This window comes from Gopherus evgoodei, chromosome 2 (genome assembly GCF_007399415.2).
Source record: "Gopherus evgoodei ecotype Sinaloan lineage chromosome 2, rGopEvg1_v1.p, whole genome shotgun sequence".
In the NCBI taxonomy this organism is placed as follows: Eukaryota; Metazoa; Chordata; order Testudines; family Testudinidae; genus Gopherus; species Gopherus evgoodei.
Genome location: NC_044323.1, coordinates 42,904,853 through 42,929,673, shown reverse-complemented (window position 1 = coordinate 42,929,673; position 24,821 = coordinate 42,904,853). Strand labels below are relative to the sequence as shown.

General features: G+C 40.8%; 1 long non-coding RNA gene across 2 annotated transcripts; it reads right to left on the bottom strand.

The window, feature by feature from the left end:
• Positions 1-1,245: 1,245 nt before the first annotated feature.
• LOC115645607 lies at positions 1,246-24,384 on the bottom strand. Of its 2 annotated transcripts, none has more exons than XR_003998784.1 (3): positions 24,353-24,384; positions 19,561-19,693; positions 1,246-1,428 (listed from the first exon to the last, which is right to left on the bottom strand). It is a non-coding gene; the product is annotated as an uncharacterized LOC115645607 (long non-coding RNA). The 2 variants fall into 2 exon arrangements; XR_003998783.1 differs by lacking the exon at positions 24,353-24,384 and adding an exon at positions 24,125-24,202.
• Between the last annotated feature and the right edge of the window lie 437 nt (positions 24,385-24,821).

Genomic DNA, 24,821 nt, shown 5'->3' with positions numbered 1-24,821 from the left:
GTGGTTGGTACCGAAGACTGAGTTTAATTATAGCTTTGCTCTATGAAAAACAAACATTCATATTTTTGGTGAGATATAACCATGTGTGGTGCTAAAATTCATCCTCCACAATGCGTAGTTAAACCCCCTGCAGCAGCCAGATAAGATTTTTGAAGCAGTTGAGGTACTAAGGGGGTGGGAGTATATCATGAAGTCATTTATATTTTGTCAGATTGTTAAGATTTGTGTTATCTGCACCATGCAACAGGAATGTCTCAGCAGAATCCATAATAACTTCTTACTATGCATGCCAAATTGTTGGTGCAATTGGCAAAGAGAGAAAGTGAAACAGAGGATGATATTACTTACCCCCTTCAGAAGCCTACATGAATTGGAAGTGAATTGGCTCTAACTCTCTTTATGCTGCAGTTTAATTAAATTCACACTACATTGCCAGCCCCTCAAACACTTGCATTACCACAGACCTTTAAATATGGTATTTACTAAATTCTTGACGTCAGAATAGAATACACGGTATATGCAATTCTGGCTACCAAAAACACATTAGATTATGATTTCTTATAAATCCTACACATGCAGATTATATGCATAATGTCATCACAAGTATGATTGGTTATAATGATTCCATTCTTACCTGTGGTTTTAGTCTGAATACTGAAAGACACTATGTGCCCTCAATTTCTGTTGCCTTCAGCTGGAGTTCAAGGTATTCAACACCATGCAGGATCAGGCCCTCTCTTGGGACTAACACATATAAGCTATACCAGTGTTATCAGACCTCTTAAACCTAAATACTGCTGGCACACTGTCCCAGGCAGGATTTAAGCCTTTATGAGACTAAAAATATAGCCTCCCCCTGCACTTAAAGGGCAAGGCATGCTAAGTGCTGAGCCGTCTCCTCTCTAACTCGAAAAGCATGTGCAGTACTTTAAGTAGATGAGTACTCCTATCGAGGTCACTGGCACTACACACATGCTTAAAATGCTCTGTTAAATAGGGGCCAGAGTGCTCCCTCTTTGCAGGACCAAGCTCAAAAGCAGGAAGTTAAACACTTGCTCTGCTTTGGGTTTCCTAATTTACCTGTTTGGTTGTTGCCATTCTGTTAAACACAATGGCCAAGTAAAGCAGAGAACGGAGCTAAGAGAGGTTCAGTAAAACACTCTGCAATTCTATGTATAGCACCAACATTCATCATCAGGTTATCAGTGGGGGACTGAACACAGGCTCTAAGAGAAAGAAGCTTCCAGTGCTTCAGCTAAATGACCATCTTCATTAGCTTACATGCAATAGCAACTCACAAACCTCTGTCCATGGTCTAGCCACAGACTGTCCCAGCTAGGGAAAATCGGTCTGAGTTTCAGAGGGCAACACCTGTTCAACTCCACATATGGACTGTTGCTTGTAATGCAGCACCCTTGGATGAGTCATCTGAAAGAAAGGAACACTATTACTTGCATTGACCAGGTCCATTAGCTTGAATGCAGTACCAGATACTTAAACCTCTACACATTATCCAGCGAAGAGAGATGGACAAAGGGACACACTGTTAGTGTGGGTTACTGCTGCATGGCTTACACTGTAAAACCTTGGCCCCTTTTACAGGGATAAGAATACAGATTTCTTTACTCCCTTCACTGTGGGAAATGAGACCCCATGGATGTCAGGGAGATAACTCAAAGCGCACAAACGGACTGTCTCCTCCTCACTGTCCTCTTGGCTCTCCCTCTATCCCTAGTGGCAAGTTTGTCATTCTCTAAATCATCTCATGCCCACATCTAAGCCTTACACACACAGAATTAGATTTTAACAACACTAATGTATTTCCACCAGGATAGATTAGTCACGTGCTGGGTGGAGCTACTCCTTCTTGGACCTACCACCTCACAGCCCAATCAGAGCCCAGACTACACAGGAGATTCTGTGGAATTGGGCAGGAGCAGGGCAAAGTATGTTGAAGACCCACTGTTCCTCCTTTCTGTACCTCCCCCACCTGATTTCTCCTGGCTTATGGTGTCCTCTGCATTTCCATCAGCATAAGTGGAGGGCACCAGACATCCCTTAGTAAGCACTTAAAAATTGTAGGTGTATAAATGTACTTATTGAAAATAAACATTTTCAAAGGTTCCTAATTCTATGACTCGAGGATGATGCCATCAAACTATGATGGTGGAACCATTCATATCTGTCACAGCGGTGGACTGACTGAGCCAAGAATTACATCTCACCTTCTAAATGAAAGGAAGTAAGAGGGAAACAGGACACAGGTGATAGGAAATATATTACTGCATTCTGTGCATGTGAAGACCACTTGCCACCTCCCAAAAGTGAAAGATTATCTCATGACAATAGCAGCTATGAATATTGATTGATTTCAGTAGATTTCAGAGCTTTTTCACCAGAAACTCAGTCATAAGTTCAAGAACCCTAACTGAAGCTATTTGGTTACTTGATCCCAGTTAGGCTGTTGGTTACAAACCCTTTTCTGAGCAGGTTAAGCTTACAATGAGCTTTGTTTTAATTATAATACTGACTTTCACTATGCTAAAGGTAATATTAATGTTACTGAAATAACTCTTAGCAATTATTTCATATGAACATTTAAAAATATTAGCAAACAACATAGTATAAGTTCCAAAGTCATATTATGGCATTTTCATATATGCACTTTATTCAAAGAAGTTTAAGTTCAGTAAAAGGATTTTTGTGCCAAGATAGAGCTAAAGATAGCAATTAAGTAGCTAACTATATCATTTGCTGGTATCCTATTACTCTTAGTAAATATTTTAAAATGATTGTGGAAATTGCTTATTAGTTCTACAAATATTGCTGATTTTTAGACAGATCTAATTCTCTTGATAAAAAGCTTTATTTGAATTATTCAGTTGCTAAATGAGCTCCATAAGTAATATGTCAAAAAAGAATGAAAAATCTGTTTTTAGATTATGGTCATGCTTCTTTCACCCACTCTGGGACTAGAACTATGTATTTCTACACATGAGTTTACAGTGCTTGATCCTAAGGTTCCAGTCCTTTTTAAGACTGTAAGTGTTTCTAAGCACTTGTTTCAGTTCCTTGCATTGATATAGTTGTATCAGAGTTTCCTAGACATTTTTACGTGCTGGGGAATACCAGTGGGAGAGCCTTCTTCTTTTCTCCTGCACAAGGCAGTAGAAACTTTCAGAGACATTCTTCAAAATCCCATCCCCAAGCAACAGCACTTGAAAAAGTAATATAAATTCCTGCTCAGGTTCTTTAATTCTTGCTCTCTTCTTTGTTTGTAAAGAAAGCATAGGCAACTTTTCCAAGTGGGAGAAATATATGAGAAAGTTCTTTTTTGAATAAGGCCTCTTCTTCACTAGCGAGTTTTATTGCTTTAACTATGGGCTGTATGGTTAAAGTAGTGCAATTCCCCCCGCAGCGTGGATGCAGTTTTATTGGTAAAAAGGTTCTTTAAACTTTTCTCTCTATTTTCCTACAGGAGGGGAGATAACTCATACTAATATAAAGGTGCTTTATACCTCTATAGCATACACACTAAGGATTGTATCAGTCTAACTATATTGTTTGAGTCACACTCCTGAACTGCATAGATAGATTGATACAACTTTCTAATGTAGATCAGTCCTAACTCACTCTAGTACATACAGAAAAATCTTGAGGGCTCGTGCTATTGAATCTCCTCTGTAAAGCATCTGAAGGTGCCAAAAAAGCATTGCCACATTAGCACAAAGTGACACTCTGGAGTCAGAGTCATCAGTTGTGGGAGTTCATGCTTGGCACAGCTTAGGTGGGGAAGCGTAATGCTGGCTAGAGATCCCTTTGCCTCCCTTGATTCTGGGCCAGCCAGGGGACCAAAGTGGCCCTGGTGCAAGTTAGAGCAGCCACAATGTTTCTTTAACTTGCAGGGTATGTTTTCACTGCAGAATTGACCTGGGTCCAATCACCTGGGTCTGGGAATGCAGGTTAGCTTAGTCTGAGTGTGAGCAAGCCACACTAGAGTCATACCCTGTAGCTATAGCCTCACTGGTGCTGTACCACCCAAGTAGGACTTCAGGGGGTATATCCCATGGTTTATAGTTTCATAGATTGTAGGGCTAAAAGTGATCTTGCGAGGTCATCAAGTCCAGTCCCCTGCCCTCATGGCAGGACCAAATACTGTCTAGACCATCCCTGATAGACATTTATCTAACCAACTCTTAAATATCTCCAGAGATGGAGATTCCACAACCTCCCTAGGCAGTTTATTCCAGTGTTTAACCACCCTGACAGTTAGGAACTTCGTAATGTCCAACCTAAACCTCCCTTGCTGCAGTTTAAGCCTATTGCTTCTTGTTCTATCCTTGGAGGCTAAGGTGAACAAGTTTTCTCCCTCCTCCTGATGACACCCTTTTAGATACCTAAAAACTGCTATCATGTCCCCTCTCAGTCTTCTCTTTTCCAAACTAAACAAACCCAATTCTTTCAGCCTTCCTTCATAGGTCATGTTCTCTAGACCTTTAATCATTCTTGTTGCTCTTCTCTGGACCCTCTCCAATTTCTCCACATCTTTCTTGAAATGCAGTGCCCAGAACTGGACACAATATTCCAGTTGAGGCCTAACCAGAGCAGAGTAGAGCAGAAGAATGACTTCTCATGTCTTCCTCACAACACACCTGTTAATGCATCCCAGAATCATGTTTGCTTTTTTTGCAACAGCATCACACTGTTGACTTAACTAGCTTGTGGTCCACTATAACCCCTAGATCTTTTTCTGCCGTACTCCTTCCTAGACAGTCTCTTCCCATTCTGTATGTGTGAAACTGATGTTCCTTCCCAAGTGGAGCACTTTGCATTTGTCTTTGTTAAACATCATCCTGTTTACCTCAGACCATTTCTCCAATTTGTCCAGATCATTTTGAATTATGATTCTTAGCTCTTTACTAAGCTGTGCCACTCTGTTAATTGTTTTGCAGTGTACAGTGTCTGCCCTTTCTGGGCCCCACACAGAAATGTTCTTAGCCTGCCATCTCAGTGAAAAGCACTTCTAGCTCAACAGGTTCCAGATTGCTGATTGTCTTATTTACTTCTTACTGCAAGAAAACATTGCTGGCATATATGGACTATCCTGAAAGTCAAACCAATATCCCAAATAAAATAGTGGAGCAAATAGTGAGAGAAGAAAAAAAATCACCAAAAATCCAGAAGATAATAAAACCATGAGTAATAAACAGCACGGAAGGATAAGAACAGATCTTACCAAACAAGCTTAGAGGATTTGCTGGTGCAGCTCATAACACAAGCTCAAAATTAGTAGAGAAAGGAAAAGCAGTGCATGGATTTAGGCTTGTCAGAATTTGATTTTTTAAATATAATTTTGACATATCAATATTTATTTTTGTTTTTTTTCCCTTTTTTGATCAATTTTCATTTTCACAGTTGCACAAAATTATGGGTTTTAAAGCATTTTTTCCCCAATTTTTATCTATTTCAATTTTACCAGTAGTGGGAAATTATGGGATGCTCAGACAATTTAGTGACAACAGACACTGAAATTCATAAAGTTAAGCCTTTATAACTGTTAGAGCACCAATTGTCAGCACCACGTGTCAAAATATACAAAGTAAGTATCCTTAAATCAAACTCTAATAAGCAGAATTTTTCTTACTTTGCCTATCTATACATTTCCATTATTATCAATGGAAGTTTTTTGTCAGTTTGTGTGTGTAGTGAAATCGATGTTTATCAACATTTACCAATAAATATCTAATCCTTCCAAACAAGAATATATTTTAATATAAATAAGGCATTTGACACAGTGACTAAGGAAATATTGCTCATGAAATTAGTTCGGACTTGGATATGAAGTGTGTCACATGGATTACAGACTGAAGGACTGTAAATAAATGTTTATTCCCATACAAAAAAACTTCGTGAAGATGGAATTAAAGCAGACAAAGTGTCAATAATTTAAAGGGAAAATTAAGTGTTGCAGTTTTAAAAACTGAACTGATAAAAGCTAGGAAATGTGTTAAAGTTAAAATTTAAAGAAAAGGTTTGATTAAGGAAATTCACATTTAAGGAATCCTGAACCAATGTAGCGTTCCTGCACACTCCACGCACCTCTTATGAATAGTATGGAATCTGTGACAAGTACCTTGTATGATAGCTAGTTACTCTAACAATTTGTACCTTGGAAATTCAGCCCGTAATCTTAAACTCATTAAGACCCCAATTCAGCAAAGTGTGTGCTTAAATTCCGTTGACTTCAATCAGAATGGCTGCTTGTTGCATCTACTTTGCAGTGAAAATGACTACACAAGGTGCAGGGTAACAGAATGAGACCCCAGGGCCCTATGTATACAAAGCCCTTTGAAATCAATTGGAATTTCTTCACTGTCATCAGTGGGCTTTGGATTAAGTTCCATATTATTCATAAGTCATAGACTCATAGACTCATACACTCTAGGACTGGAAGGGACCTCGAGAGGTCATCGAGTCCAGTCCCTTGCCCTCATGGCAGGACCAAATACTGTCTAGACCATCCCTGATAGACATTTATCTAACCTACTCTTAAATATCTCCAGCAATGGAGATTCCACAACTTCCCTAGGCAATCTATTCCAGTGTTTAACTACCCTGACAGTTAGGAACTTTTTCCTAATGTCCAACCTAAATCTCCCTTGCTGCAGTTTAAGCCCATTGCTTCTTGTTCTATCATTGGAGGCTAAGGTGAACAAGTTTTCTCCCTCCTCCTGATGACACCCTTTTAGATACCTGAAAACTGCTATCAGGTCCCCTCTCAGTCTTCTCTTTTCCAAACTAAACAAACCCAATTCCTTCAGCCTTCCTTCATAGGTCATGTTCTCAAGACCTTTAATCATTCTTGTTGCTCTTCTCTGGACCCTCTCCAATTTCTCCACATCTTTCTTGAAATGTGGTGCCCAGAACTGGACACAATACTCCAGTTGAGGCCTAACCAGCGCAGAGTAAAGTGGAAGAATGACTTCTCGTGTTTTGTTTACAACACACCTGTTAATGCATCCCAGAATCATGTTTGCTTTTTTTGCAACAGTATCACACTGTTCACTCATATTAAGCTTGTGGTCCACTATGACCCCTAGATCTCTTTCTGCCATACTCCTTCCTAGACAGTCTCTTCCCATTCTGTATGTGTGAAACTGATTGTTCCTTCCTAAGTGGAGCACTTTGCATTTATCTTTATTGAACTTCATCCTGTTTACCTCAGACCATTTCTCCAATTTGTCCAGATCATTTTGAATTTTGACCCTGTCCTCCAGAGCAGTTGCAATCCCTCCCAGTTTGGTATCGTCCGCAAACTTAATAAGCGTACTTTCTATGCCAACATCTAAATCGTTGATGAAGATATTGAACAGAACCGATCCCAAAACAGACCCCTGCGGAACCCCACTTGTTATACCTTTCCAGCAGGATTGGGAGCCATTAACAACTACTCTCTGAGTACGGTTATCCAGCCAGTTATGCACCCACCTTATAGAAGCCCCATCTAAATTGTACTTTCCTAGCTTATCTATAAGAATATCATGAGAAACTGTATCAAATGCCTTACTAAAGTCTAGGTATATCACATCCACCGCTTCTCCCTTATCCACAAGGCTCGTTATCCTATCAAAGAACGCTATCAGATTAGTTTGACATGATTTGTTCTTTACAAATCCATGCTGGCTATTCCCTATCACCTTACCACCTTCCAAGTGTTTGCAGATGATTTCTTTGATTACCTGCTCCATTCCCTGGCACAGAAGTTAAACTAACTGGTCTGTAGTTTCCTGGGTTGTTTTTATTTCCCTTTTTATAGATGGGACTATATTTGCCCCCTTCCAGTCTTCTGGAATCTCCCCCGTCTCCCATGATTTCCCAAAGATAATAGCTAGAGGCTCAGATACCTCCTCTATTAACTCCTTGAGTATTCTAGGATGCATTTCATCAGGCCCTGGTGACTTGCAGGCATCTAACTTTTCTAAGTGATTTTTTACTTGCTCTTTCCTTATTTTCTCTTCTAAACCTACCCTCTTCCCGTAAGCATTCACTATACTAGACATTCCTTCAGACTTCTCAGTGAAGACCGAAACAAAGAAGTCATTAAGCATCTCTGCCATTTCCAAGTCTCCCGTTACTGTTACCCCCTCCTCATTGAGCAGTGGGCCTACCCTGTCCTTAGTCTTCCTCTTGCTTCTAATGTATTGATAAAAAGTCTTCTTGTTTCCCTTTATTCCCATAGCTAGTTTGAGTTCATTTTGTGCCTTTGCTTTTCTAATCTTGCCTCTGCATTCCTGTGTTATTTGCCTATATTCATCCTTCGTGATCTGACCTAGTTTCCATTTTTTATATGCCGCCTTTTTATTTTGTAAGTCACGCAAGATCTCAAGGGTAAGCCAAGGTGGTCTTTTGCCACATTTTCTATCTTTCCTAACCATCGGAATAACTTGCTTTTGGGCCCTTAATAGCGTCCCTTTGAAAAACTGCCAACTTTCCTCAGTTGTTTTTCCCCTCAGTCTTAATTCCCATGGGACCTTGCCTATCAGCTCTCTGAGCTTACCAAAATCCACCTTCCTGAAATCCATTGTCTCTATTCTGCTGTACTCCTTTCTACCCTTCCTTAGAATTGCAAATTCTATGATTTCATGATCACTTTCACCCAAGCTTCCTTCTACTTTTAAATTCTCAACAAGTTCCTCCCTATTGGTTAAAATCAAGTCTAGAACAGCTTCCCCCCTAGTAGCTTTTTCAACTTTCTGAAATAAAAAGTTGTCTGCAATGCAGTCCAGGAACTTATTGGATAGTCTGTGCCCTGCGGTGTTATTTTCCCAACATATATCTGGATAGTTGAAGTCCCCCATCACCACCAAATCTTGGGCTTTGGATGATTTTGTTAGTTGTTTGAAAAAAGCCTCATCCACCTCTTCCGCCTGATTAGGTGGCCTGTAGTAGACTCCCAGCACGACATCACCTGTGTTTTTTACCCCTTTTAGCCTAACCCAGAGACTCTCCACCCTTCCGTCTCCTATGTCCATCTCCACCTCAGTCCAAGTGTGTACATTTTTAATATATAAGGCAACACCTCCTCCCTTTTTCCCCTGTCTATCCTTCCTGAGCAAACTATACCCATCCACACCAACATTCCAGTCGTGTGTATTATCCCACCAAGTTTCAGTAATGCCAATAATGTCATAGTTGTATTTATTTATTAGCACTTCCAGTTCTTCCTGCTTATTACCCATACTTCTTGCATTTGTATAAAGGCATCTAAGATACTGGTTTGATCTTGCCTCCCAGCTTTGCCCTGACCCTCCTTCCTCTCTGCCATTATAGCCCGTGCTCCCTCCTGTTTCCAACCCATCTCCCAGGTCTTGTTCCCCACTTACCTGTGGGCTTTGCTCACCTGTCCCCGTCGAACCTAGTTTAAAGCCCTCCTTACTAGGTTAGCCAGTCTGTGCTTCATGCTTTTGGTGTTATAGGCAATCACACTGTTTGTGGAAGAAAATTTAATATGAAACATGGATTAATATATTTAAATAGTGACTGAAAACACAGGAAGTCTAGCGTATCAGAAATTCTGCATTTTTTAAAAAAAGGAGGGTGCTATCTTCTCTCAACTGGAAAGTCTTAGGGAAAGATTTTATAAAAATATTATTTGAAAATAGAAAGAAAAATTATTTCAGAAAAGAAAGAGCTAGGCTGTAATCCTCTAATATTGGGAAACTAAATCATCAGTTACTAGCACACTAGGATATTTTGAAGTAAATTATAACTGATAATGAGCTGTATTTTTTTTCCAAAATAGATAATGGGTATTTTGTTGCATCTGAATTCATACACGAGCACTAAGAGCCTTGGCCTCCATATCCATTTAATCAGTCATTGGACTGCTACTGTCTTCTTTAGATCACTGGAGACTGGGGAATCCCAGTTTGAATTCTTTGTTCTTCAAAACATTATATCATAGCAGTGAGTTCTCTTATCTATATTTAATAGAATAGCTCCCAAAATCCCAGGGTGACTATACATGTATACAGATCCCTCAGTATTACAGATTGTAACCCTGAACCTCTAAGAATACCCTTTTTACCAGCCAGATATCAAACAGCACAAAAGAAAAGCAAAGAAAGAACACAATAGAAAGAGAGTAGGAAAAGGGAGTGATTACATATCTCGCTAAGCCAATCCATTCACATACCTATAGCAGCATCTTACCATTTTCCATTGTAATTTATAACATATGCTTTGGCTTATCAGGCATAATTTTTTTAAACATGGTATTTTGAATGCAATAACATGTGCCCATCTTGTATGTATATTGCATTTCTTATTCATTATAGAATAAGATGACTGAGAGCAACTTTACAGGCTGTGCTCATGCCTCATTTAAACATCACAATCTTCACAGATGAACAAGGAGTTAGACTCCAAAGCAGGAGGGAGGGACACTCTGCAGTTATCCACTAACCAGCAAGAATTATGCCATTTCTGAAGCAACTAAGGTGACAAGGATATACTATTTTACTCACTGACAAGTCATTAGGGTGAATCAGCCATGTGACCCTCTAACTGCTTCTTCCACAGCAATAAAAAATTGACTGGAATTGTTGCATTAACAGTTGGGTTCAATTGTCTCAGGTACCGAAGCTTGCATAAAACTTTTCTTTGTCTGTGTTGATAGATATTAGTGCCATGCATTCTATCTCTATAGCAATCAACGTACTACCAGAAACTACAACACAAAGACCATCAAAAAAGGACTGGTTTGAAAAAAATAAAGAGAAACTATTACCTCTCATCAACATTAAGAACACAGCCTATCTGGAACACAACAAGAAGCCAGAGAGCACCAAAGTGAGACTACGACATACAAAATCTGAGGTGCAGCGAGTAAGCCAATGCTGTGCAAATCATTACTGGAGGAAGCTCTGTGGAGAGCTACAGACAGCCTCAGACATAGGAAACCTCAAAGTTATGTATGATGGCTGAAGAAAGCTTTGGGTCCCACTGTCAACAAGGTTGCCCCTCTCAAATCACACAGCAGTGAAATAGAATCATAGAATATCAGGGTTGGAAGGGATATCATGAGGTCATCGAGTCCAATCCCCTGCTCAAAGCAGGACCAATCCCCAACTAAATCATCCCAGCCAGGGCTTTCTCAAGCCTGACCTTAAAAACCTGTAAGGAAGGAGATTCCACCACTTCCCTAGGTAACCCATTCCAGTGCTTCATCACCCTCCTAGTGAAAAGGTATTTCCTGCTATCCAACCTAAACCTCCTCAACTGCAACTTGAAACTATTACTCCTTATCCTGTCATCTGGTACCACTGAGAACAGTCTACATACATCCTCTTTGGAACCCCCTTTCAGGTAGTTGAAAGCAGCTATCAAATTCCCTCTCATTCTTCTCTTCTGCAGACTAAATAATTCCAGTTCCCTCAGCCTCTCCTCATAAGTCATGTGCTCCAGCCCCCTAATCATTTTTGTTGCAGTCCGTTGGACTCTTTCCAATTTTTCCACATCCTTCTTGTAGTGTGGGGCCCAAAACTGGACACAGTACTCCAGATGAGGCTTCACCAATGCCAAAATCATTACAGATAAAAGCAAGCAGTTGTCTCATTGAGTTGAACACTATTCAGAGTTATATGCACAAGAAAGAAACATTAACAGGCGAGTCACTGAACCAAATACCAACTCTACAGGTCATGCTAGACCTAGATGTGGAGCCCACTGTAGAAGAGCTAAACAAGGCCATTGATTTGTTATCAAGTGGAAAGCCTCCTGGAAAAAATGGCATCCCAGTAGAAATCCTCAAGCACGAGAAAGACAGCCTATTACCATATCTTCATCAGCTGCTACTTAAATGCTGGAAAGAGGGTGAGGTAACACAAAAGAAGTGTGATGCAAACATCATCACTTTGTATAAAAATAAAGGTGAAAAGAACGATTGCAAAAACTACAGGGGGTTCTCGCTACTAAGTGTAGCAGCAAAAGCTTTCACAAAAGCCTTAGTGTGCCTACAACAGCTGGCAATCACGTCTACCCTGAAACACAGTGTGGAAGATCAACCATAGACATGATATTCTCTCTGTGACAACTCCAAGAATAGTGCAGAGAGCAAAAGCCACCATTGTACATTGCCCTTGTGGACCTAACCAAAGCATTTGACACAGTCAGCAGAGTAGGTCTATTTGCAATACGAGAAAAGATAGGATGCCCACCGACCCTGTTAAGTCTTATATGTTCATTCCACAACAACGTGAGAGCAACTGTCCAGTTTGACGGGTCCACTTCAGACAGCTTTGAGATGAAAAGCAGAGTGAAGCAAGAATGTGTTCTTGCCCCAACATTCTTTGGAATCTTCTTCTCAGTACTCTTGAACTATGTGTGATACAGCATGGCCAGAGGGCAGCAGGAGAGTGTTAGCAGGGAGCCTTATTCCCTGCAAGGGGAGGAAGGTTTGTTATAGATTAACTAGAGCATCTGAAGCCAATTAGAGCACCTGAAGCCAATTAGAGCACCAGCAGTCAGTCATGTGATAAAAACCCCTGCTTCAGTCAGACAGTGTGGGAGTTGGAGCAGGAAGGTTTGGTTGGAGTAGAGAGCAGTTTGAAGGAGTTGGAGAAGAGAACAGTATTGAAGAGAGAAAAGGAAAGTTTGGAGGAGCGCTGTGGTGGGCTGTGAAATCGAAAAGAAACCCTAGGTAAGGGGCACCTGGCTTGTGTAAAAGGAGGGCAAGAAGCCCCTTCCCAAGCTGAAGGGCAGGAGAGGGAAGTAGCCCAGGGGAAGGAACTGCTAGTTCAAGTGGTTCACCACAAACCTCAGGGCCCCTGAGTTGGGACCTGGAGAAGGGGACGGGCCCAGGTCCCTCCCTCTCCACTCCCCTCCTCAAGGACACTAGTGGGGTAATTAAAATACCGGTTCAGAGGCAAGCAATGGCTCCCTGAACCTTCCCCAAAGAAGAGAAAGCGTGAGACCCAGCATAACAGTACCGGCAATTTGCCACATATGTTTTTAAGGAACATAAGAATGGCCCTACTGGGTCAGAGCAAAGGTCCATCTAGCCCAGTATCCTGTCTTCTGACAGTGGCCAGTGCCAGGGCCCCAAAGGGAATGAACAGAACAGGTAATCATTAAGTGATCCATCCCCTGTAACTCATTCCCAGCTTCTGGCAAATAGAGGCTAGAGACACCATTCCTGTCCATCCTGGCTAATAGCCATTCATGGACCTATCCTCCGTGAATTTATATAGTTCTTTTTTGAACCATGTTATGGTCTTGGCCTTCACAACATCCTCTGGCAAGGAGTTCCACAGGTTTACTGTGCATTGTGTGAAGAAATATTTACTTTTCTTTGCTTTAAACCTTCTGCCTATTAATTTCATTTGGTGACCCCTAGTTCTTGTGTTATGAAAAGTAGTAAACAACACTTCCTTATATACTTTCTCTACACCAGTTATGATTTTATAGACCTCAATCATATCTCCCCTTAGCCATCTCTTTTCCAAGCTGAAAAGTCCCAGTCTTATTAATCTCTCCTCATACGGACATGAAAGATGGGGTGTATTTCCACACAAGATTGGATGGGAAACTCTTCAACCTGTCCTGAATTAAGTCAAAGAACAAAGTCAAAAAGGTGCTAATCAGGGAACTTCTATTTGCTGCTGCTGCTGCGCTCATAGCCCACAATGAAGATCTACTACAAGAACTCATGGACTGCCTTTCAAGTGCTTGTCTGGCATTTGCTCTCACTATCAGCATCAAGAAAATGGTTGTATTAGGACAGAGGGTTCCACAAGATCCTTCAATTACCTTAAATGCAAACCAGCTAGAAGTTCAGAAGTCCAATCCAGAAGTTCAGCTATTTAGGTTCTACAGTGACCACCAACTTTTCACTGGATGAAGAACTACATGTCCATATTGGAAAGTCTGCCACCACCTTTAGCAGACTAACTAAAAGAGCATGGAACAACTCAAAGCTTACCATCAAGACCAAAATGCTAGTATACCTAGCTTGTACCCTCAGCACTCTTATGTATGGTGGGGAAACATGGACAACTTATGCTCATCAAGAGAAAAGGTTAAACAGTTTCCACATACACTGTTTATGCTGCCTACTAAACACCAAATAGCAAGATAAAGTCACCAAGGCAAAGTTTCTTCAAAGGGCAAATTTACCAAGTGTGACGGCCCTCCTCAAGCAAAGACTACTGCACTGGTTGGGCCATCTGAGTAGGTTGGAAGATGGATGCATACCCAAGGATATGCTATATGGGGAGCTATCAGTGGGAACAAGAACAACAGGACACCCAAGCTTCACTATAAAGAAGTATGCGTATGCAAGCGAGATATGAAGGAATTTGGAATTAATCCTGACCAATGGGAAGTCTTGGCAAGTGATTGTAACAACTGACGCTGTGTTCTCCATTGTGGTATCAAAGTCCATGACAGAAACTGACTCCTACAGCTTGAAGAGAAAAAAAGCCCACAGGAAGCAAGCAGCTCCCAACCAAGATGCATACATTTGCAATAACTGCCAAAGATCATGCAAATCTCAGATTGGTCTATTCAGTCACATGAGGCATTGCAAACCATCTACATCATAGGCTGCAATTTCTAGGCTGTCGCAGATGAAAGGGTGCCACCATTTCACCACTGAATCCATATTTGGGGCACTGTGTTATGATGTGTTTGCTGGTTTGGATATTCTTGCTGCGGTCACACAAAACAAAGTCTTTGATTTCGCACTTGTGCATCAAGTATCTGCATCTTGCATGGTTTGTTCACATGTGATTCAATGTGGACAAAAGTATGTGTGGAAGGGCAAAACTGGTCAGGTGGCTTATTGGGTCAGTGATAATGTGCTTAGTTGGAATGGTGGATGATGTCCAGACACCTTGCCATTCCCAAAGACATGACGTGGGCCATAATGATTTTCTCAATTTCACCCATTGTTGGAGTATGTTGCCCATAACCTTCTTCATGGGAATTTCTGGGTAGTCTGCACATTTAAGTTCTTGTGCTGTGGCCCTATCTCGATGGATAGCTGGAGATTTGGTGTTTGCTAATTCAGAAAATCACATTAAAGACATTGATTTTAAAGTTTCCATGATGATTCACATGATCTGATTCAGCTGCCTATCCACATGTTGGGTCTGACAGTTTCTTGTCCACACCAGTGCACAGTATCCTGCAACAGAGTATACCAGGACCAAGGCTGATGTTCATAGCACTGCAGCAGTTGATCTCCAGCTTGTTCATCCTAACTTTAGGATGATATCAAAGTGAGTCTTCACTTTGGAGGCTTCTTTCTTGAAGTGGTCATGAAAGATGAGTGTGCAGTCAAGAATGACACCAAGGTGTGTTGGCTTTACAACATTACAATGATGAGTCTTTACTGCTTAACATAATTTTTCAATTATTATCTTTCATTTGTGTAGTACTGTGTATAGATGCAAAAAATATTTTGGCTGTTTATTAGTTGTGGTCCCTTCCCCAAATGAAGAGAACAAATATTCTGCCAGTAAGTAAAGCTGTAACTACAAATACTATTGACAAATTTTAGCCATAGTTTTGATATCTCACAATTTGTCCCCAATCTAGATTTTTCCAGTAAAATATCTAAGCTTCTAGTCATTAAATATTCCAAGCATTTAATCAACCAGCTACACACAACGTTATTTGATGCATCTGATGAAGAACCCCCCCTACCCCTCCATAAATGCAAAAGCAGCTGTGGGCACATCAGACGTTTTTAGTTTTCCCCAAGAAACTGAATAAGGCCCAAAAGCCAAATTCAATGTAACATAACTCCGCATTGTTATAGTAAGTGCCAGTCAGGACTGAAGTCTCACTGTGCTGGGAGCTGCACAAACATATAGAAAGATAAAGGGCTAAATCCACAAAGGTATCAGGCATTGCAGCACCAGACCCCTAGGCTTTCTGCCCCCTAGTGGAATCCTGAGCCCTGAGTTATGCACACAAGCTCCCCATACAATCCCCAGGGAGAGGAATCCATAAAGCTGAGCAGGGTACTGCCTAAATTAGGCAGGAATGAAATGAAGATGAAAGTGGTGGGGATTGGGCCTAGCTGCTCAAAGATATGTTGGCACCTGACTGATAGGTCAGAGGAAGGTGCCCCCCTAGTTCAGGAGTCTCAGCTGTGAACTTTTCCTGGAATGAGGCATCTAAGGTAGGTCAACCACTTATGTAGTCTATACCCTAGCAGCATAAACCCAACTGTTCTCAGACTGAAACAAAGAACCCCCCACCCACCCACCTACACAAACTCCATTACTGCCAATAGCTGGGAGATGTGGTTTCAAATCCCCATTCTGCCTGCTGTGTAGCAGGGACTTGAAACAGTCCTCCCACATCCATGGTGAGTTTCCCAACCACCTGGCTACAATCTAATTATAGTGGCATCAATAACTTTGCTGAGTTTTCATCCTTTTTACTAGAAAAATACATACAAGCCTCAGAAAGTGAAAGGAGAGATTCCTGACATAAACAATTCTATACAATGCCAATCAAAAGATAAATTAAGTTGTACATGAAGCAGAAGAAAATTCCTTGTGACATTACCCTGTAGGGAGTGATAACAAAACTATAATTACATTACAAAGAGAGAGGTTAGTTTTCTGTATTCAATGTGATGAGAATAAGACATTAAAATCTTGCAGGTGGATGACAGATGACAGGAAATAAAATTAGGTTTATACTAATCTAACATAATGTTAGGCTGCTGCTATTGCTCAAGAGATGAGGGTGTTGCGTATGAAAAAGCTAAAGTGACCAAAATGTAACTGGCAGTAAATAATGATTCACGTGATTTACTGACTCACTATGAGCCCTTCAGCAAATTGTTTTGGGCCCAGTTTTCAAAAGGGCAGCCATGCAACTGCACAAGCCATGCAACTGCACCATATTCATGATTGTGTGCACACACTGGCATGCGAAAATGGCTGGCTATGTGACTAACTGACCCATCAATGGGAGTTTGCCTGAGTAAGGGCTGAGTGAAAACAGAACCTCAGGATTTGGCTCATTCTTTTCATTATATAGTGCAAACCTGCAGTAGCTGCAGGTTAATGTGTTAAATGGATGTGAGTCAACTTTAATTTCAGATAACTCCAGGTTCTCATAGAGCACCCTTTCAATAGGAGGTCCTGAATTATTCCTCTTTTCAATTCCTTTTTTTAATTGCTAAGGGTTTTCATATTCGCCGATGTTTATAAATGTCTTTTCAGGCAAGGCGAAACTGAGAATATATCTACATTGAACACTAAGCCTGGGCTCTGACTCAGGTTTGAACCCACGCCCCCCTTCTGTCCACACACAAATCAGTCTGACTCAGGTCAGTGAGCACTCAAGAAACGGATCCTAGGATCCTGCTCGGGTGGTGGGTCAGAGCCTGAGTCCAGCTATGACTTGGGTCCAACCCCTGTCATTTTGCAGTGTGGATGCAGATCAGGCCACCGACCTAATCAGAAGGTCTGAGGAGTTCAGAATGGACATGTTAGCACTGCTGAGAGACATAGGTCCAGCAACAATAATCCCAGGTTTACAATGCAGTGTGGACACTGAAGCAAGGGCTTTGAAACACGTAGTCCGTAAGCCCAGGTCCCAAAGAACAAGGTTTACAATGCAGTGAAGATGTACTCAGAGTGACTGTTAGTTCCTACCACAAAGAGTTTACAATCTATGTATGTGGTATGTGTGTGCATGGCACCCAGTAAAATGGCACCACTGTCCTAACTGAAGCCCCAGTAGGTACTACTGATACACTACTACTACTACTTTTAATAATAATAATTTAATTTAGTTTACAGGGAAGCAATGAAATATACTATGCATAAAGTGCTATCAAATGTCCCAACTAAACAGACTGAAATAGAGAAAATAACACTTTTTGCCAACAGTGTCTGCTTATCTACACAATCACAGCAGATGAATTGAGCCACACTGTCTTGTTAATAGGCAAAATTATTATTGACTCAAATTATAACTGGGAAGGGATCAGGCAAGCCCCCAGAATACCCAGCAGTCATTTGAATAGTGACCTTTCCAGTCAGATTTTGGAGTTAGCTCCTGGAAATTCCCTATTCTTACAGCAGATACGTTTGTTGTATTTTGCATATTGTTTATTTTACCCTTACATGCAACTGTCCATTTTTCTCCAGGAATAAATTGTCATTAACTCTTCATTCCAATCCCATAAACATCTTTCTCTTGAACATTTGTTTTAGAACCCAGCTGTAAACACTTTTTAAGTAATGCATGATATAGGGGAAGGATGGTCTTGCGATTAAGGCCCTGGACTGAGAGGCAGGAGAGCTGCATTCAGTTCCTGGCTCTGGTAGACTTCACAGAACAGATGAGTATTGAGAAATGATTTGAAGCAGGAACGGCAGAAGCTTGGTGCAGACTAACTTGTAGCTTGTTCCAAGCAGTGGCTGAAATAAAGTAGCACCCAGTACTACCACCAACAATAAGCCTTGGCTGGTGTGTTAAGAGTTCCCTCTCCTGTTTCAATCTACTTGAACTACAGGTTCCCAACCACGAGAGGCAGCATGGAAGAAAGTGCAGTCAGCAAAGAGAAAGAGGTGAGCATAGCAGTGAAGTTAAATACATGAGTTAAAAGATGAGATGTAAGAATGGATGAGAGCCCAGTTGCAGGCTAACATATTGTTACATCAGTTTTGCAAAATCCTTTTCACCCACTTGCCTGATGCGAGTACAATATTTTTGATTGGCTAGTAAAATAGCATTCATTTTTGTCATTATCACAATCGTGGTAAGAGTAGAGGAGCAGCTTTTGGGTCAGAACTAGGAAATTTTGCACTATTTTTACATAGAAGCATAAAAACTGATGGTGTTTTATATGTGCTGCCATCTGGTTTTTATAGCTTTTCTTTGTTGGATGTTTTTGTTTTAATGTATTTGCCCCTGGGAACACTTTTCTTTAATGTTGAGCTTGTTAATAGAAAAACTTCTATTGCAAACTTCTCAATATAGCTAAATTGCTTTGGATTCCCTGTTCAAGAGAGCCTTGTTTCTGATGAGATGGTACATAAAGTTTATAAAAATAATTACTAGTGGTCAGATTATTATTTTTTTGGCCAAGCCCTCAAAGCCCCATTGCCTATGCAGAGAATTTTGGACAACTCTAAAAATCAGCCCCTAAATGATGCTAATGCTGTGATTAGATCATGAGTCCCCTTGGTTGCACACTATTGGGGAAGATCATTGACCTTGTTGACATAATGTGCCCTTACTCTCAGCTCAGGGCTCACAGCCCATGTCACAAACAATCATCTCATATTTCTGCCCAGCGCAGCAGGTGTTATGGCTTGACTAGTATATTCTATTCAAACTACATAGTTGTCATTTAACCTTGAACCTGTGCCCAGACTTTGAGGCTGGTGCCTCTACTAATTAGCTATTCCAAATTTAGAAACAAAAATCAATTAAGAAATTCATTGTCTCTAAATGCATGCCTTTATGAAATGTGACAGATCCAGCCAGGTGTTGCTGAGCACCACCTTTGGAATGTAGGGTCACCTCAAGTCCCGTCAGAGTCAATGGAAGTTGAAGGCACTCAGTATCCTGCAGGATTGGGATCTTAGAATGTCATGGCCCTTACGTCTCTGCACAACTCTTCTCAGACTCTGATTCCAGTCATGGGGGTTTCCTCCTGTGAACAGGTAGAAGGGGAGAAGTGAATAGCTAAGGGGAGTTGGAGCCATCTCTGCATCACACTAACCATAGTTGCCCACTGGGTACACAGAGAGGAGCAAGCTGCTTCAGGAAAAGGGATGAAGGACTTTTACTCCAAAGATAGAGCAAACAGGGAGCAGGGTAGAAACTCCCTGAATCACATTCATTATCTGTCATAGTCTGGGGCTAATGCATCTATGCACTACACCTTACTGAGGGTGGCTTATAACGTTACGGCCTAGCCCATAATCATCATTAAAATAATCTTTACTAAGTGCAGCATTAAACAAATGCCAAGTCCCCAAAATGCTTCATCTCAAAACACCACATGGATTTTAAATGTAGATGCAATAGCCAAGCAGAAACTTGTAAGAGACGTGAATTGATACCACAGAGGTGCAATATAAAACAAAATATTGCAGAGAACCCCATCGAACTAAAGATGTTTTTAATTGGTTAATCAATCACTCCCTTCCGAATAAGAGGTTTTTTACATACAATCATTAGATGTTTTCTTTGTAACAATGAACAACCTGCCAAATTCTGAGATTCCCAACTGTGTAAGATGATTTTGCCACAGAGCTGTGCATGATAATTAGGCTTCCATGTCGTATTAGATGATAGACAATGCTAGAATCTATTAAAATATTTATGGTGCTCAGAACAATGGAAGACAATCAAGTACTCAGAAAGGATCTAAACAAACTGGGGAATGAATAACTAAACAATGGCAGATTTAATTTAACATTAGTAAGTGTAAAATAATACATATAAGGAGAACTAATCTAAGATTTCAGCATACATTGGCAGTAAGTAGCTGGAATCCTCTGGGAAAAGGACCAAAGAGGTCATTGTGAATTTTTGTTATTTACATCCACGTAAAACAAGTACTGATGGAGCAGCCAACATGCTGACAACAGGCTGGGAAAGAGGGATTCAACACAAGGGTGCTATATTATTTCATGCGTTTGTTTTTGTATACTAACACTTAGCTACAGAATGGATTCTTGCCCCCAAAGCCTTGCTTTCACTGCATGTATGAAAACTATTTTCTATTCATCATCTTCCTAGGAAAATTCAACCCTAATACATCCTCATTCATACACACCCATGCCTTTGATCTTCTGCTCTGCCTCTTCCATGCACCACCTTCCCCGTGGTCATTTCCACCCCTCACTCTTGTATATCAATAATTTGGTGTTTCACTGACATCACGAGTAGGGTAACGTGACTGTGACTGTGTGCAGCCACTTTTGCTGTCCTCATGGGGTAATGGATGTTAGAACATTCATTGGCTTCTCACAAGTGGTCTAGGGTAGGCTCCAGGTTGTGGGTGGACTGCCAAGGGCCTTGTGCTCAGTGTCTGGGCAGCATGGGTGCTTAGTTGGCCCATGTCCCACTAGTGCCAAAGATTAAACATTCTTTGTATAGTTCAAAAAAGGGACACTGAATTGCTTTCACATAGGTCAGTGGATTACTGCACCTAGAATGTTGCATTGTGAAGGAGGAGATTTCATAGAGGTGCTGAAGAGAGTATATGCTGCATCCTGCCCAAAGGTTGCACATCAGCTGTCACACCTGGAAGGCTGGGGCACTAATCTCTCTCACACTGGTCTATATTGAAAGTCAGTGGAGTTATGTCAATGTGAAACAGATGTAAGCCAGAGGGTTATCAGGGCCCTTATGCCCCCAGGAGCTCCCACAGAAGCAGTATGCAATCAAATAATCACATACCTTGGCCTCAGCACAGTACAAACACTGAGTACTTAATTTGTGGAATTATTTTTTTTAAATAATGATTTAATCAGATAGTTCAGTGGGATTTAAGAGGGGCCTGCATGAACATCTGCACAATTATAACTCAGAAAGCTAATTCTATTCTAGGAGGAGAGATCATGCCAAATGAATGACACAGGAAAGCAAATTCCATGCCTCAGGGAATGAAATGATCATCCCTGGGGTAAAATCAGGAGGCAATTTTTCCCTCCAAAGCACTATTAGCCAGTTATGAATATATGTGTGATGGGGGCCCCAAGAGGGGTCCTGTGCCACCTGGTAAAGACCGTGTCAGAATCAGGCTAGCAGGCAGACCACCATTTGGCAAATTCTACTGTGTCCCTAGATAATGGAGATGGATGATTCATCCAGTCCTGCTCTTTGCTTCATGCCTTCTTTCCTGTCCGATGCAGGGTTAGACCCAATCTAGACCTTAAAATTGTAAACCCCATTGAGCAATGACTGCACCTTGCTATCTGTTCAGCACCAGGCACAATGTTCTCTATATTGATTTCAATCTTTCATTAAATATATTAAAATAATCTGCTCAGTTAGTGCTTAGATATTACAGCGATGGGCACTTTACAGATATTATAGACTCTGGAGCAACTCCACTCAGGTTGCAGATGTAAATGTGTTTAGTTATTCAAGATTTTCATCTGGATTACACTGGTCTTGTAGCACCTGAATAGCCAACAAACAGAAGAAGTAGCAGTTCAATATAAGAGTTCAGCCTAGCTACATATAAAAGTAGCTCTGCTTTTTAATTTAGATTTCCCACATGTGCTGGCCAGAAGGAATTTGACAGTGATGTATTCATTGGAGAAGAAATAATACAGGAACTATGACCTCTTTAGACTCAATTCACTAACAAGATTGATTTCCTAATGGAGTCTGAAGTGAATTTCAGTTGATTGACATCAAAGAGGAACAAAAATTGTCACTGTACTAAAAAGGAAAACAAAGAGAATAGTAACCTTATTCTGAAACAGGAGGTGATGTGCTGCCGGATGACAACTCTAGTGTTAACAGTGCACATTCCTAAAGTGTTGTTTATTCGGTTTCCAGGAAGCCACCCTACTTGATATTTTTTTCTAAGTTTATATAACTCCCCTTCTTAGTCTGTGCTGATTATCTGGAAGACTGCTGCAGAGTTCCAATTATCTAAGGCTAGATACTGTGCTCCAGCTGCTGAATAAATTTCCCTCAGTTTCCTTAGATCAGAATATGAGGGCTCACCTTTTCTACAGCCAACAAGCAGATTAGTTTCTGTGATGAATAGGATCATCATAGCCTCAAACTTTATTTTACCATATCATGGGTCTATATGGAAAGGAAAGGTTTTCATAAAACTGATGAGTGTGTTAGTAGAATGAATGTATGGTTATCTTATCCAAATGAATGTCAGGTTATGCCACAGGACTGGTGTGAGCTTAGCTCCATCCATACAGCTGGCTGAAAAATGCCATTTTTCATTGGAAATGTAAAAATATGATAGGTTTTTGTTCTTTGGTTTTTCAATTTTCCATGAACAGTTTCCGAGATTATTTAATTTTTGAAACCCATTACTTTATTAAAAAATGTTTTCAAAAAAACAAAACCCTTTTTACCAAAAAACAAGCTGAAAGTTAAATAACCGTGTAAGCAATAAAGCAAACTTTTCGTAGTAAAATCCAAATAGTTTTACTAAAAACAAAATTATTGAAGAACTGAAAGAGTTCAGCCAAAATGAAAATTTTCATCAAAACATCGTTTCAGTATTTTTTGATTAGTTTACTCATTAGTGCCAGCAAGTCAGTACTAATAAGCAAGCAAGATTCCTATGATTGAAAATTGTAGATGGCTATGGGCATTAGCAACCTTGTGTGTATAGAACTTACTTCCAACTCTAATTTGCAGCTGTAACTCCTTGAGGTTTCTTCTTATATACTGAAATAACATGTTTTAGAGAGTTCAGTTTTGATAATGTAATGTTTAACCTGAAATTTAGATATTTCTTGTTGATAAGTATAATTTCCTTAATCTCATTTTTTGTTAATTCAAACTCTTTTTTTAAAAGCAGCAAAGAATCCTGTGGCACCTTATAGACTAACAGACATTTTGGAGCATGAGCATGACATGCATCTGATGAAGTGGGTATTCACTCAGCTCATGCTCCAAAACATCTGTCAGTCTATAAGGTGCCACAGGATTCTTTGCTGCTTTTACAGATCCAGACTAACACGGCTACCCCTCTGATATTTTTTTTGAATATTCTGGCATTATTCCCTCCAGATTCCTCACCAGCCCAAGGAATCTTTCCAAGGTTTTAGAGCTTCCTGCATGCTGGGACAGGCGTAGGGAGTTTAATAAATGCTATGTAGATACTCTCACAACACAGACATGTTTTAATTATAGGCATCCATAACTAATAAGCCTCAGAGCTTTGATTTAAGGACCTGCCAGTAAAAAAGGGACAAAACTAAATTATTACATAAAAAAGAAGCAGACAAAGGGAAAGGGATAAATCTGTCACATTCATTTGTTCTGAGAAATTCTACTTCTACCTCTGCCTCCAGCCAAATTACAAGCTGAAGGAGCAAGGAGGTAACTGGCAGGGTTCAGATTCTGCACAGAAACTCAGCAGGAATACCTTGTTAAGCAAATTAACCCTGTTCCAGGGTTTCTGGTTCATTTACAGGGTTGTGGGTTGTTGGTGTTCTTGCTTTAATATAACCAAAATAAAGCAGAGTAGCAAAGCCTCTGTGAGTATTCCCTTCAGGCCACGTCCAGACTAGGAATTAAAATCGATTTTAGATATGCAACTTCAGCTACGAGAATAACGTAGCTGAAGTCGAATTTCTAAAATCGAGGTACTCACCAGTCTGGACGGCGCTGCATCGATGTCCGCGGCTCTCCGTGTCGATTCCGGAACTCCGTTCGGATTGATGGAGTTCCGGAATCGATGTAAGCGCGCTCGGGGATCGATACACTGCGTCCAGACTAGACGCGATATATCGATCCCCGAGCAATCGATTTTAACCCGCCGATGCCGCGGGTTAGTCTGGACGAGGGCTCAGGCATCTAGTATCTAAACACCAAAACAGTTTGTGGATTGGAGCTGCAGACTGGGTTTTCAGTCTCATCTGGCAGGGTCTCCCTTGCAATGCAACAGGTAACAAGCTTCATACATTTACCTGAGGTAATCGGGTGCCACATCACCAAGCATAGTTTGAACTGCTTGTCCTGGATTCTAGTCAGCAACCCCCTGTCCCCCAGCTTTTTGTAAGCCCCTGAAAAGAGCACAGCCACGTTTAAAGGCTCAGAGTTCAAACTAGGCTTTGCACACG